The 14,852-nt window shown below is 41.3% G+C and overlaps 1 protein-coding gene and 1 long non-coding RNA gene across 7 annotated transcripts in view; one reads left to right on the forward strand and one right to left on the reverse strand.

Annotated features, from left to right (window-relative positions):
- Positions 1–14,852, forward strand: part of LOC100747554 (CUGBP Elav-like family member 4) — a 548,998-nt gene that overhangs the window by 241,639 nt on the left and 292,507 nt on the right. The gene's annotated exons all lie outside the window — the stretch shown is intronic.
- LOC117151293 lies at positions 5,934–8,393 on the reverse strand. The gene is made up of 2 exons (XR_004461103.1): positions 6,132–8,393; positions 5,934–6,065 (listed from the first exon to the last, which is right to left on the reverse strand). It is a non-coding gene; the product is annotated as an uncharacterized LOC117151293 (long non-coding RNA).

Genomic DNA, 14,852 nt, shown 5'->3' on the forward strand with positions numbered 1-14,852 from the left:
AAATACACAATTTAAGTTAGCGCGGACAAGGTAGCATTGTGCGAATCTTGCACGGTGAAACTATGCATGGGATAAGGGTCACCGTTAGCTCTGGTTTCCTAGTAAAACAACCTAAAACCTCAAACTTCGAGATTCTGGCTGCCACGAAACTTATAATGCCGTAATCTGAAACTGTCATTGTGTTACAAACTGTCATTACGTTACAAACTCCGTTGTGTTTCGGACTCTGTTATTACACAACTATGAACCTAGATCCTCGTATATAAATATAAATATGAATTTGCTGAATACAAGTTGTCAAACTTGCGTAGAATGTACGTATCGCGATATTTCTTGCTTATCATTGTTTAGTTTCATCAGAGCTCGTACAACGTCTCAAAATTGAAAGTCTCTATCGAAGGGAGAATGAAATCGAACAAATTTTATGGAAGAGTAGATATTTCTGAATCTCGTATTTCATTTTACCTTTTTAACGTACTTCCGGCTCCGGTAAAGCTCTGAGATCTTTTTAATTTTTCGTAAAGATGAAAGTCCAGTTAGTTTCGGTTGTCCAGTTTTACGTAACAATTAAACACGGCAGTATAGTTACATCAACCAAATTTTTCCTGGAATCCGCTGGAAAGGAAAAAATGAAAAAAAGACGAAACTAAAATAATTAAACAAACGGAACGTTTTGTATATTCTTCTAATTGCGTGTCTTTCAAATGGTGACATAAAATTTCAAACGACATTCAACCTTTATAAAGCTTCGTTCATTACCGTGATGTATCATGTTTACAGTATTTCAATCTCAGCGGATATAATTTTTTTACGTTTTATTATACCAGTGTATGTTACTTTGGTTCTTTTCCAAGCGACGGAAGAAAAATAGATAAGAAAGTCGGTTTATAATGACGGAAGGACGACAGCTAGACGACTAGCTGGATGAAGTCCGGGAATCATCCCTTTTGAAATTGTCTGTACGTCAGCCTCGAGAACGTATCGATTACACGGTGTCCGAATTATCTTGAGGGACAGGGATCCGGGGGTTGCGCAGGATTTGGATTGGGGTAGACATACCCCACGGCTAGCGTGTCACCACTTTAATTACATCCATCCTGCGCAGTGCCCACCCCGTTTGCTCCACGTACCCCGTGGCTCTCATCAAACTGTTAGCGGGCTATTTTCCATGTAACGCGGCCTCTCTGAAACGTTCAGCTTCAGGTATACCTCGCGTTCAGGCATTTTCATGACGCAGACGCAACGGGCAGCTCGCGTCCCTGCCTTTCGTATATCGCACCGCGATATCGCGATATACACTAAAAGGCTTGAAAACAATTTTCGATACGTATCTTGCAAACCGTTTCTGCTAGTTCCTGTTATTTGGACGTTCGTGAAAACTCGGAATTTATTTCGAATACGACGGAAAATATCCGCTAATATTTAACGTTTCGTTCGAATAAAATACGCGCGGCAACGATACAATGCGGGTAACGTTTCAACGATATTGTATTGCCTACTCGTATTTCGTACTTATTAAAAACGAGCTTCGGAATCGTTGCTTCACGGTAGGCATCGATTTTAAAATTAGCACCGGAAGGAGGCGGTTTAATCGTACGAGGCTGATGGCAAAAGAACGAAATATGCCATTCGTTCGTTCGCTCGTTCGATAGCTTTTTGAACACGGAGTACACCGTCGTAATGAAACTAAGCAGCGATCCATAGCTCGGGTAACTAATAAGGTCTTTAATTACACGAAATTCCCGACGCATAACGCGATCGGTTGCGAACGGACGTAATGATCGCGAATAAATAGCAGCATATCCTGTAAAAAAGCTCATCCCCTTTTCGCCGTACGCGTTTCCCTCCTATTCCGCCTCTCATCGACTGGTCGTTCTACCAAATAATTTTAGTATTTCGTTACATTCGCGTATGATTGGCCGATTTCGATATTAAATGCGAGCGAGCAAATAGTCGCCCGGCAGCCCACTCATCCACCCCCTGTTCGCGATCCATCTCGTACTTCCCACGTTTCTCTCCGCCTCTCCCTACCTCTAGCCATCTCTCTCTTCTCCTCTCTTTCCCTTTTTCACTCGTTCGACCCTTCTCTCTTCGTCGGCTTTCACCGTTCCTCCCCAATCATTTCGGACACCGGCATATTCTTTCCCTTTTGAGCTACTTTCATTTCGTGTATTAATTGGAAGCAACTCGAAAATTATATTCCGCTACGTTGCTTTATGCGTATCGAATATGCCGAGTTGGAATTTAATATCAGGCGTGTGCGTTTCGTGCGAGGTGTAAAAATCCGCGCGCTTCTAGCGCTTTCACACTGGCTGGACCTCGCGATCGGCGTCGCTCCAGGCATTGCAGTTAGCAGACAGTTCGCTTTTCCGGGTCGGCTTTTTTATTTGCCAGCTATTTTTCGCGTATTTTTCGAGCTGACGTCCGAGCTGCCGCGCTATCGATCGCCCCATGCTCCCTCTCGTCCACGTAAATAGCGCGAATAACTCTGTCGATAATAAAGGCAGATTAAACGGGGACAGATCACATACCAACACTAATTCCCTGATTTTTTCTCAATCGAATTATTGCCTTTTATGAATTCGATAACAACGATTTTCAAATGAATGGAATATCATCGTGGATACACGTGTACGATGTACGATGTACAGAATCGTGCTACCTGATGACGGGGGCCTCGTTCGTAACTCGTCGCTGTTCATTCTTTTTAATTATTCATGGAATTATCTATTAATCGAACGCGATATTTGATAAAATAATCGTCCGTGTGCAATTCTTAAATATTTATACCAACTCGATAACGATGTCTCGTAAACTTAATTCGATATTAAAGAGTTGAAATTGCACACGATGTGAATGTCAGTAGCCGGTATTCGAAATTAAGAAATTTCGCAAACCTTATCTGAATTATTTCAAACAACCTGTTTGCTCCGTAAGTCGGTTCTCGATCGATCACAAACTCAATTTTCTAAACGCTAACAAAGAAATGTACGACTCGATCCATTTCGCATGAACTTAGTTACGTATTCCGTGGAGGATTTCATCGAAGTACGTTGAACCATGGTTCCTCTTCGATGTATCTTTTCGCGAAGAGTTACGATACAAAGTGAGCAAAGGACTACGTTGTTAGGAAAGTTTCCGCACTAGTTAGCCAGCGTCTTTCTTGCAACCCTTTTGCGCGCGACATAATTGAGTGTCACCTGGGCATAACAAATGGACCCGTGAGGAGGCGACGCAAAGAAGGGTAGGGAAAGACAGAGGCAGAGAGACGGTTCCAACCTTCGTTGTTGGAAACCCACCCTATGGCATCGCGCCGCGTGGGTCAAGTTACTTGTGACTCGGTCCTGATTAATGGACGTACTTGTTTAACATGCTGGAGCCAGGTCGCGCTTGTCCACTAAACACCGGTGTTAATGCTTGAACGAAAATGCCACTCAGTTCTCGCGAAATTCTCTTGCCAAACGTGCTTTCCGCCGGGTATCGGATAATAACCCGAGAATTTTCAACCCACCAGGTCGTTCCCAATGATATTTTAGCGCTAGACGTATAACATCGAATACTACGTACTTACAGTATAATAAATTGTTCAATGTTCGCTACAACTATGAACTTGTAGCGTGTCTGAATTAGCACTTGATTTTCAGATTTTTTTATCTATTTGCTGAAATTGCGAAAAGATGTAATTACTTATGCCTTGTAATTTCTCCGATTACTCAACGGCAGCGTAATTATACGCGTACGATATTTAAAAAAACGTTTAAATATTTTCATCTAAACGTAGAAACGACGAAATCTTTGGCCAGCTTTGTAACGCGATTTGATCAATTGTCAAATTGACCACGTATTCGAAGTTTGGTTTTCGTAAGAAACTCGATATAATCGTTCTTTATCTAGTTGGATAAAGTTCTCAACATTCCGCGAGGCATCCGCGCATGAAAAATGTTAATAAGGCAAGTTTTAACGAGCCGAAAGCCCATCTCTGTTCTACCGATCGAAGCCTGCCTCTCCTAACGCACCTTTAGCCCCTTTTGCCGCTCCTCGGCAAGTTAGTTTTTATTAATTGACTTTATTGACTTTGCCAATTTTTCTTGCTCTCCGATTCGGAGCGAAATTTTATTCCTATCGAAGAGAAATCCTACTCTGTTGTCACAGCAAACACGACCTTCTATAGATACGACAAATATTTTCGTTTTTTCGATTTACTCTAAACTCGATGTACGTCTTATTAAAGTTGAGCAAAGGCGATAGCCCGGTGCAGCAGCAGCAGCAGCAGCAGCAGCGTTGACCCAAAACTTCATCAAAATATATATTCCGAAGTTTGTAGATCTGATAAAAAATTAGCAAAATATCACGAGCCAGTGTCAATCAAGAGATACGCATAGAATCGTGGATCGTCGAGGAGGTTAAAAAAACCTTCAACTTCCGAACGGATGGGCCACCACTTTTATTGGCTCCTCTCGCTAAAGGATGGATATTGCATTATCCGCTCAAACAAACCCCGGGTGGCTTCAGTCGGCTAGCTTAAAGGTGAACCGACTCAGGGTTCAGTCAAAGTCGATAATAGTCGCCGCTGAGGTGTGAGCTGTGTGGTGCTAGGTTAGGAAGGTGAAAAAGGTTGAGGATAAAGGGGGAGAATCGGAGGGTGTGATAAAGTCGTTATACGGGCGACACCTGCCCCCTGCCCTCATCCTCTTTCCACCTTCGCCCCCTACGGTTCACTCCTCACACCTCAACCTCCCCTTTAGTCCCTCTTCATCCTCCCTATTACAGGCACAATGTTAAAGGGACTCCCGACGAGATTGAATTTGCTAACGGAAAACGCGAGTGAGTGAAACGTATTTGCTTTTTATCCCTCACTCCATTGAGAAGTCTTGCACTCCTCTTCCTTCTCCTCGTTCTTGCTCCCTCCAGAACTTCGACTCGGTCTCCACCATCCGCCTCTCCTCTTTCTGCCTTGACGATCCGGCACCGAGTTTTTCCATCCAATGTGACTACCCTTCCACCACTACCACCACCTCCACCACCAGATCTCCAGATCAACTCTCTGTCTCTTTTACCCCTTTGCTCTTCTCTTTCTGACACTTTCCCCCTTTCTCCCGCTTTCGTTTTTTGCCTCTCGTCGCACGTCCCGACACATTTGTTCGACGTTAAAGAAGTGACTCACCATCGAAATCCCACGCAGCTGATGCGTCCTGGCACATTCTGGATACTGATGGAAGGTGAAATTTTTCCGAAGCATTTCTTCTTCCGGTTACCACTGGAAAGACGGAGCTACCGGGATCTTTATTGGTCGGCAATCCGTGCGGCTTATTAAACATTGTAAATTTAAATGCCGCGAATCGATCGGTCGAATCAATTTGAAGCTTTGCGAATATTTCAGTCCCCTCCTTGCCATCGAGCAATTTCCAGGCACAGCTTCAAAACGTTCCTCTGATTTGATCGTGTCAGAAATTCTTCGCTCAAGATATCCATCCATGTATTCGTCATCGAAAATTAGTTGATATGTTACGGGTACGAGCCAATTTCGATATGCAGCAGTAGAAATTCATGAATCTTCTTTATCGCGACACTCGTCATAAACTTGATCGAAAAATACCTTTCTAATAACGTTTTTAACCTTATCCGAGTTCTCCAAAATACGATAAATCGTTCCCCTGCCATTAAAATGAAAGATTTTGAGAACATTCTATCGAGTAACGAATGATTTAAAAGTATGAAAAAAAAAATTACAACGTTAAACGAAATGAAAATTATAATACAAGCGTTTACCTTTATAACGGGGAAATAACGTTACCGATCCAGAAAATGTTAGAACTCAGTTTGGATTAGAACGCAGGATTTTTGATAGTAAGGAAAGTACTTGGACGACATAATCGATAATTAAAATTAAAAAATAATGTTTCATTCGTATTCTACTGATAAATTCTTATCAATTAGAATTTGCGTGATCTTCGTTGATCGATACTCGAAAGAGAAATTATAATAAAAATAACGACGATGGTATTCAGTGGCAGTTTGGTCAGTCCTTCAGGAAGAAAGATCCCACATGTTTCTAGAGACACGAACTCTGGAAAATGCACTATATACACAGACCAATGTACGTGTACACAATACATATATAATAGGAATACCTATATATGTGTATGTATATATATGTATAGGTATATATAGGTGTGTAGTGAATGGATAGGATAAGTAGTAGTAGGCTGCGCGCGCTGGGACCGCATGCGGCAGTCGCTCGTTCTCTCCGTGTTCTGATGCGTCAAGTGCATTCAGCCCCTGTCCCCTCGCTTCGCCGCTCGTCCTCCCGACCTGGTATCCTCCACCATTTCCTTCACCTGGACGGACTTCTCCCTCTTATCCACGTCTCCCCCTTTCAACACTTCGCCCACCAGCATCACCAACAGGTCAATAGCGCAAGTAGGTCACGTCTGTGCCTGCCGACGCCGATGACGACACCAGAACGAATGCACTTTCACGCTCGGTGGTGGTTTCTTTCCTAAACGATAAGATTGAAACAGGAGAAGGAAGCAGCGGGATCTGGTTCGGTGATTGAAGTGAATTGAACGAAAGGAAGGAGTATTGGTAGCGTATGGACAAATGGCTGATACGTTAAAGAATATTTCGATACGTGTCTGCATCGTAAAGACGCGTGTCACTGAAAAAACATGGATGAGGACGATAGAGGAAAATTGCTCGGAACGGTGCGTCGAATCAAGTTACCGCACTATCCAATTTCATTTCGTACGTTCTTACGAAATAAAATTCGTTGCAAATAAATGTTACCTTTTTGGATGTTGTCAATCGCGAATAAAATTTCGTTGCATCTTCGAGGAACAACAGGTATACACGGCCTGTGCAAACAAAACGTCTATACGGGAGAAAGTGTTAGAAAAGAAGGTAAAAGTGGCAAGTAATAATTAATTTCTGAAAGGTTTTCTTTTTGGAACGGGGTGCATAGTGGAAGGTATAAAGCAGGTCGAAATCGCGTCTGCTCGGTGTCGACCATGCTCCGCCCCAGACATGCACTCATTGGCGATGGCTTGCGTCGGCCTAGTGCCGCGGCCTATGCCAGAACCTGGGTTGGAAAATGCGGGGGTCGTGGGTCGTGCCAGAGTACCAGCTCCTGGCACGATGCCGCGTCGTCGCGCTTGTACGAGCTACAGTTATTCGCTACTCTATGCTGCAATACCCTGTCGGGATTGCGGCCAGAGGTGGAACCAGTCGCGCCGTGTATCTTACGTTTCCCAGTTGCCGTTGAGCAGAGGTTAAACTAGCCAATTGCTTCAACCACCGGCTCACGTATGCATTCGTATCACCAGGAATCTTCATTATCGTTATCTTCTGCACTCGGTCTTTTCGTTATTTTCCTTCAGCGAGTACGAAATCAAACATTGCTTTGATCTAACTTACGTAATTTGTGTTACACAAGATCTTGCGACGTATTAAAGATGCGTGCAAATTCTTTGTAAGGATAGAAATTGCAATGTAGTATAAAAATGCGCAAGTACACGAATATATCGTTAATAGGTTCGTTTCGAGACGGCGAGATAGATAATTTTCGTATAAATTTCAGTTTACATTCTAAAGAAAACGCGGACTTAAATCTACTTAAGAATTGAAAATTCATCTTCTTGTGTGTCAGGATTACGGTGATCGATTACTTTAAACCTCTGCGAACTAATATTCGATTAACAAACGTTTGGAGGCTTATTCTTTCCACGTGTATGTATATGCAAATAAATATATCCACCAAAACGTTCACTAGACTCGATCTTATACGCATAAGACAGAAAAAATAACGAATATAAAACTTTTCAACGACGAACGACGCTAATACATCTGGGAAAATCAGAAAAATGAAATACCGTGTACAGACGACTGCTATTACTCGAAGTGCAAATCAATGCCAACAGAAACTGAAACATACCGAATTTTCGATAGAGAAGCGATTCACTAGTGTCGAACTTTCTAGAAATTGAAACCCCTTGACGCGCTATTCGAAACTCATAGAAACGCGAGCTTACCAAAGAGCAGATGCTTCCGAAGTCCGTCAACCGAAGACAATGAGCGTTAAATGTTCCCGCTGGTCCACGGCGCACTCTATGAATGCAAGCATGTTTCAGTAGTATTGGCTAGGAATAGCGAGCCACGCTGGCGCAAGGCTTACGTGTACGTATACGCATACGCCGCGCTTCTGCGCGATATACACACGTAGTCATAGTAGTGCGAGTACATATTCCGACATGCGCACATCACGTACGCGATCCTGGTACATATGTACGTATGTAGCCACGTACCTACTAGATGCAGTGCTCTTGGTCGTTCTGCTACGCAGAATTCCGCTCGGCCCTATTACCTTCGATTTGTCAGCTGGCTGCAGACGATAACGCATTTCCCTAGTTCGTCCCACCTCTCACCCTTTTCCTCTCTCTCTCTGGCTTTACGTCTCTCGCGTAGTCCCTCTGTCTGTCTCTTTCTCTTTCTCTTCGCCAGCTTCCCCTCCTCCTTCGCCCCTTTCGTCCTTTTGCTCTCATTTCCCCACCTCTTTCGCCCGTTCTCCTTTCTCTCTTTGTGCTCTTCGCTTTTCGTTTATGATCGTGCATCGTGCGCAGTTGCGTAATGGTTTCATTATTGAGTTACCATCAACCATGAATTTAAGTTTATTTTGACGAAATACAGGTACACTTCCCTGGCTCCAACGTGACTGTGCGTAAAAGGGAAAAATCAATTTCGCTGGTTTGTCGTTTGTATCGTTCGAAGGAAAAAGACCTAATGACTCCGATATTGAAAATACCAAGGAGTATTTCGAAGATATCGTCGAAAAATATGAAGTCGTTAGATGGCTTAAGTATCCTTGGTCCGCAGTGTCGTGTCTTTGAAGCTAGTATGTAATTACGTTATATAATCTTCTTAGAAAGGGCAGGAAGTTTCGTTAAATTGATTATTTCATATTGATCTTCGCGTCGCGTCACAAAATTTGGAACATAGAACTCTTTGGCTCGATTGAATCCACGTTGAAGAGAATATTTAGCGAGGGAGCTCGCCTTTGGCTTTAAACATCGCTATTCCATTTTCGTGAACGTTCTGGTCGCCGCTCATTAAAACCACAGGCACTTGACGTGAAACAGAGGGGGATTTCAAAAGAAAGGATTGGCAATCGCTGAAGAATCCGCCGCACACCGACGAACAAGAAGCTTTCTCAAAACATTTGATTCGAATAATAAATTCTCATCAGATAAGACGAATGCTGTGCGATCCAATTACTTGCAAGACGTTGAATACCTATCTCAGAAACATCCCTTTTTCGTTTTTTCCTTCCCATTCCGTCCTTTATCAGTGTCTGGTCTTGTCCGATCGCTATAACTCCGAAGAATCTGTTTTTCTTTGTTACGCACCTTCTCTTTGCATCGTGACTGTAGTTTCATTAGACGATGACCTGGCCTCAAGCAATGAGTTTTATTTATAACTAGATCCATTGTCGTCCATGTTCGCATTTTAAATTAGGCTGCATTGCTTAATAGCCAAAGTGTTGTGTCGCCTAAAGGTCGATTTACACGATACGTGCAATGTTACGTATCGGCACCGGTACGACCAAACGTTAGAACATATATTTTAAATAAGAACGTTCACAACGACATCCGTCACCGACCGATACCTGACGTTGTAGTTACGCGCCGGTCCGTGCTGTATAGCGTAAATTGACCTTAACACGAGAAGGAAACTAATTTCGGCACTATGCGTATACTTCGTTTCGCCGTTTTCAAAGTAAAACGCCAATTTCAGAGAAAAACGAATTTCAATCTTAAATAACAATAGGACTCGTTCTAGACTCGTAATATTCACGCAATCGAGTAAAATATTGACGAATATGCGTTCCTATTAAGTATTAATCCAATAATTACAGTAAAACGTCGGTTATTCGGATAAGCACGGCTACAGCGCAGGTCGATAATCGATAAATCGGTAATAACACACACCGGTTAACGACTATTCGTGAACAGAACTTTTAGAAACAGAGGAAGTCGATCGAATAAAACTTCAACAGGCTAATGTTTCATCTAAATTAAACGAAATAAACAAGGACGAGTAACTTGCGATAAGAATAGTCGATGACATATTCGAATCGATCGTCGATGGATTAACACCCGGACAATCGAACGTCTAATGAGCCTGAAATCTGGGAAATCGGTTTCCAGATAATCGATGTTTCGCTGTTTCATTTTCAATGAAACTGTCTTTGTTGTAGCAGTAGCAAATTAATGCTTAACCACAATCATTAATGGTTCCTACAATAAATAAGTGATCCGTTGAAATTAAATTGGTGCACCGGGAAAAGTGGTTCGCGATCGTAGCACAGTCGATACCGGTGTAATTAAGCAGAGAATTAACGAAGAAAAGATAGGCGATCGGAAGTCTGAGCGAACAGCACAGCGACACGGCAGACCGATTTACAGTCCGTGCTTTAAGGACGCCGATACTACTTGTTTTGCCGGCACTCGATGAAAGCCCGTGTTTCTGGGTGCATCGCGGCAATTTGTCTAGAAGCGGGTCATGATTGCAATGCGCCACCGTCAGCGGAGCACTTGAAGTTCGTCGACAAAGTTCTGGCGAAACTTCTGGTATACGCAGGGTAACGTTGATGCTTTCAGCGAAGAGGGGAAGGAACTGCGCCAAAGACTGTAGGGGTAGCTTTCCTACAAGTTCTCAAGGGTAGAATGCATTCACATCTCACAGAGTCATAGAATGTAATGAATTACTGTTTGTCGAATAATGCCATTCGGTCAGATATGGCCCCCGAACGGAAGCAAGTTGAACAGATTTCTAGAGAAGGTACGTAATATGGAACACCGTTTTATTTTATTCCATTTTTCATAAACTAACTTAATTAATTTAAATACTGTCTTAATCTACTGTCTTAATGATCGCTCATTGTTTTCTCGTATCTGAGGAACGAAAATAAAAAAATAGATTTTAACTAGGACATTTAGCTTTATTCTTAAAAATGAATTTTCCCAATCGAAGTTGTACTCAAATTATATATAATTAAGTCGTAGTATATATCAGATAAAATATTATTTTCATGCCGCAGTTTCGATTTACCGATAGGATTACACATTACCATTTTCTCTTTTATCTACGCTCCGTTGATTTCCTTCAAGAGAACAAGCAGCGAGATAAAACTATGAAAAGAAAGAAAGCAATCGAGTACTTTCTCAAGATACACCCCACGTATAGCTGTAGTTTATTAAAGTTCGGTTATATAGACGGTTCAACCCCTTTTACTTATCTACCAGATTTCGAAACGCGTCCGAGTTATACGGCTGTCGAAAGTCGAAACTAGTTTCACAGAAGAGTTCGTTTCTAGTCGCATCGTACTCCGATCGAATCGGAGGCATATCCTTGAAAATCTGCCTGTTTCCTTCTTCGACCGACTTTTGCGAGACAAGAGTTCGATCTATCGAAATGCCGTTATACGCCGTTCTTGAGCAACGTGTGATCGCTTACCAATAATATTCTTACCAATAACGAAAACACAATCACAACAATGCAGGATGTACTGAAAAGATGTAGACGGAAAAATATCTTGTTATATTAATAAATCCTTCTCGTCTTTTTTTTTACGTAGGTTCATCGTCGCGCTTATGTCGTTTTCTTTGGTACGGATGATATTTTGTTTCTTTTTGATAGTTATTTAAACTCATTCTTGATTATTATTTTTCTTATACACGACAAGAAACCATCTTGCAAAAGTGTCTTCGTAGCGCGAGCGTTAGGTAAACTCACTTAAAGCTATTCTATGTATCTGTAATGCTATCCTTTGACAACCAACTTTGTGGGTGTGAGCATTGCTCTTCCGGTGTTATATACTTTATTGATTTCTTTATATTTTATTTCGTTACGAGCTAATATATAATTTTTGCTAGAAAGATTTGAACATGTTATAGATGTTTGTACTGGGTAATAAAGGAAGTAACAAGATATTGTAACAGATTGACGTAACCTAAGGAATAGTTTTTCTTTCATTATATCGATATGTATAAGTAAGAATTAGTAGAAACTACTTTTCCAAAAATGTGACGACATTATGTTTAATGGACGGGCGACATTATAGGTCCGAACTGGAGTGTTTGTATCAAAGACAAAATCAATATTACGTTGGTTTGAAATACGAGCGCCACGTGATACGGCAAACAGATTACACGTGATGCCTATCGTCAGGTTACGTAAGTATAGATTTCTACAGGGACGTACATTGGATATTGGCCTTTTGATTAACCATGAGTACTCAATGATCCATTTCATGGTATTGTTACTCCGTCAATGTTGTGTAGGAAACGCAAAAATTTACATACCGGTGTATAAAGTTCTATATAATTTATAAACATTTGTTTGCAACAATTATGTTTATTTTCTGTTACCAAGCAAATCCCAATAAAATAAATTTCTCCATACGCAGTCTTTTCAACGATTTGTAAATAAATTATGTAAAGTGCTTAAAGTACGAATATCTTACTTTATCGTGCACTGCCAATCCGATATTCTGAATTATTATATTCTTATAATACGATATTCTTCCGAAATTCGATAAATAACCAATAACACGCGTCCAAATTCCATTCTACAAAATGTAGACAAATAGATTCGTTTACCCTTTAACGAATGTTTAAAATCAAATCCGTCAAAAACGCAGTCTAACATTTATCGAATATTCCGTACAGTGAGTAGATTGCCGAAATACTTGTTTAAATATATACTTTGCATCAGCTGTTTTTCAATCTATCTGAAATGGATTTTTTCGTTGCGTATACGTAATATTTGTGTAAACATTACGTATTGCGTATCGAGAGAAAGAATATTAAAACCTGCATAAAAATCTTGTGCAATTATCGATGTCGACAATTTATTTTTATAAGGTTACTCTTTCTGCTACACCTTATAGGCACAACCATATACGCGCGTGGAAAAAGATTTGTTGCATCCTCGTTTATTAAAATTGACAAAATAGTATAAGTTGAACGTCACTGTTCATCGCGGATAACATAATAGAACCTGACGATGCATCAGTGGGTTTAACGTTTTCATAAATTTTTCGTTGCGTTCAGATAGAAAACGAAAAGAACGATACATTTTCGATTTTTCACGGTGAAAAAATGTTCCGTACTTTTATAAAGTGCTAAAATGCTTTGATGCTAACAAGATTCGCATTGAAAATTTATACTGGAAGAGCGCGGAGTGTGGAACGTTTTGACGTCAATGGCAAAAGCGTCACAGAAAGTCTGCGCGGCTGGTTGACTGAGCGTTCGCCCTTTCTTGTGGCCAGTCATAATATTATCTGACACAGCACTGCTTCATTTCCATTTGCACGTTTCATTATCCAGCTCGATGACCCGCAGGCCATCTGCTCTCAGAAAATAAAAAGTATTCATCTCGTCGGGTAATCAAAAGTATCAGGATGCGAACGAACGCAGAAATGTTTTCTTCGTTAACGAGTTCGTTAAACCAATCAAGATGTTTACCCCCTTTTTATCCGACTTCTCCAGTATATTTGCGATACATATTTTCCTTTGCTTCGCTGAGAAAGTCAGTGCCTTTGCCGAAGTTTTGTGTTGTCATACACGATATTAATTACGCGGCCTCTTCATTTATATTTGCTTTGACGTTATATTCTGGCATGCTGGATTAAAAGTTGTTGTAGGCGAATGTGTTAGAATATTACGAAATAATGCGACGAATCGAATCTTCGAAACTCTTGTAATGGAAATAGGTGTCGGGAGGTGGTTAGGAAAGAAGGAAAGTAGGGTGAGAAGAAAAAGAAACGTCGTTACTCTGAATCGCAAACTGCAGCGGTGCTTTAGTCTATAGGGAGTTTGGTTGGTAATAGTTATTGGCTAATCTGCTCGTGACAGTGCAACAAGAACAGTCGGAAAGAGACACGATGAAAGAGAGGCGGAGAAAACGAGGGTGTGCGCAAACTCAGTGGCGAGCACGTCGAGACGACCGTAAGCGGCCAGCCGGATAGCCTTATAACCCCCGGGCTATATCCTAAAAGTTATCTGAAAATTTCATTTACGACGAGAGAGTTAATAAATGTAAATATTAGCCGTAGAAGCAGTTTGGCGGGAACTACCATTACACGGATGCCGGCTGTGAAACCATCCTGAGGGTGCCACCACTAGTAGCGCGCGAGGATAGACTTTCAGTTTGTTAAAGCGTGGATCGATTCGCGAATGGTAGCTCAAGAAAAAGGCAAACATCTAATCCCTTCGCTCGTTATTTTATCCTGCCCTCGGCAAACTTTTGATGCGTCGAGAAAGTGAGAAAATGAGATAGGATGTGCCTCTAACTAGAATAGAAAAACTCACGAAAGTAGGACAAGGTATCATTAAGTAAAAACTGGTTCTTTGAAGCAACTGTAGTTACATTGCAGTAACTTACATAAGTTATCGGGTGCTCGCAAGGCTTGTTAGTAGGGTAATCAAGTTCGAAGTGACTCCTACGTATAAAATAGGGACAAATTGTAATTACGAAGGGATAACTCATCGGGGACTGTAGATGTTCTCAATGATATTCATGGAATGAGCCACGTAACGAAAAAAAAAAAAACAAGCAGATACGCGTATATGGGATTAACGGAAGATAGGTGTTGAATACCTGCCGAAAAATATCCACCGGATAAAATCGATAACGTGTCTTTCAACGTACCTTCTAAAGTACGAAGCTATAAAAATTTCGCTTGATTGCATTTGATAAGAAACGCTCTCGGTCTAGTCACGCCCGACATTGAACGCATTGAGAAAAAGCCGTTTCCCGTGACTATACGCTTTAGTAGTTTAATCATTTTTATTCAG

Source organism: Bombus impatiens, unplaced genomic scaffold, assembly GCF_000188095.3.
Source record: "Bombus impatiens unplaced genomic scaffold, BIMP_2.2 scf_0135, whole genome shotgun sequence".
Taxonomy (NCBI): domain Eukaryota; kingdom Metazoa; phylum Arthropoda; class Insecta; order Hymenoptera; family Apidae; genus Bombus; species Bombus impatiens.